Source organism: Rhincodon typus, chromosome 31 (genome assembly GCF_021869965.1).
Source record: "Rhincodon typus isolate 14 chromosome 31, sRhiTyp1.1, whole genome shotgun sequence".
NCBI classification, from domain to species: domain Eukaryota; kingdom Metazoa; phylum Chordata; class Chondrichthyes; order Orectolobiformes; family Rhincodontidae; genus Rhincodon; species Rhincodon typus.
In genome coordinates this window covers 25,236,325-25,237,873 of record NC_063362.1, presented here as the reverse complement: position 1 = coordinate 25,237,873, position 1,549 = coordinate 25,236,325, and positions in this window count along the sequence as shown.

Sequence of the window (1,549 nt, the reverse complement as noted above, 5' to 3'; positions counted from 1 at the left end):
ACTTTCCACTCACAAACCTCCTCCGCCCCCTCCTACTCTTCCTTCAGGCTATTCGACTTGACCTCCTCATCACACCTCTCGCGTTTATCCACTCTTCCCCATCCCAGAAAACTGGGATATAATTCCATGGGCGCTGGCAGCCCTTTGACACTGTGCCCAAGTGGCCAATTTTTGTACAGAAACCTGGACATTGAATGTCTTTAGGCTATTTGACTTTGGAGGGCATCAAAGCTGAACCTTATCTAGGATCAACACACGTGCACTTTTCCAGCAGAAATCACTGGATAACGATTGCGTCCCATCCCACTCTCTTCATGCCTGGGGATTCTGAAGTCACTCTTCCCACGCCACTGTTATATTCTACCTGGTTGGCTTACAAATGAAATACATGGAAGGACATGATCAGCTCTATCAGCCTTACGGAAAAGTAGTTGGGAGCAATGGATTTTTGTGAAAATAAAGTTCTCTTCAGTGGCTGCAACTTATGAGCTTGATAACTCCACGATTCTGTCTCAATCATCTGTGTGTATATTTAATTTGTGTAATAGTTCGACAGTTTGAAAACTGGTGCTAATGATCCTGGTCTCACTTGAGACATAAATGCAAATATTCAGGTTGTAGAATACCCTAATTCATCGTAAACCCCTCTCTCTTTGTGATAAATAATCTATCATGTACTACCAGCAAGTTCTAGTGTGACTTTTGTACTACTATTGGTGAGGTTGTATACCTCTTCTGACAAGGCATTGTCTTTTTCCAATGGTTTCATCAGGTCTTTCACCAATTTGTTTGAGAGGTTAGACTACGTTCCTTGAGTCTTCTCCACTGCTGTACCATTACTGGTTTTGGGCAGCACGTAAGCAGCTGAAACTTCCCTTTTGCTTTAATTCTATTGAGACTTTCAGACTATCGTTATAGCTGTGAGTTTAAAAAAAAAATTACCTGGCATAAAATTACAAGTTTCCCAACACTGGGTACTGCCAAATATCACCCACATTACCTGTAACTTCTAAAAATCCAGTTACTCAACTGACAAGAAAATGCAGCTATTTTAGAAATGGAAGACTGGGCCAGAAAACAAGAATTCCTCTCATTTGTCTTTTCAAAAAAGAAGAAAATTAACGATTTCTTTTGCTTTCCCTAGTTGATTTTTGTATATATGAGGGTAATTCTCTTTTTTAAAAAAAAAACCTACACTTTCATACTAGCAGACACATTTTTATGCTGCCTTTGAACTGGAATATGATGAGGGAATGCTTGTATTTATGGTGTTAAATACCTATTCTTGTTGGGAATAGTTAAGATCTCCAAGAAGGGGAAGCAGAAGAAGAATGTTGCATGATAATTAATGCTATAATTTGGGAATTCTTAGTCTGGTTTTCAAGCCATGTAACTACAGAGAGCTACAGCCTAAGAAGACTGTTAATTTGCCTATTCTTTGTGCTAGCTCTTTATAAATTACAGACTTGTTAAATTATGTAAATAGTGACTCTTTGAGAACCATGCAATTGATATTTACTCAGGGTTCAAGATCCCCAAAAAAGGAAGC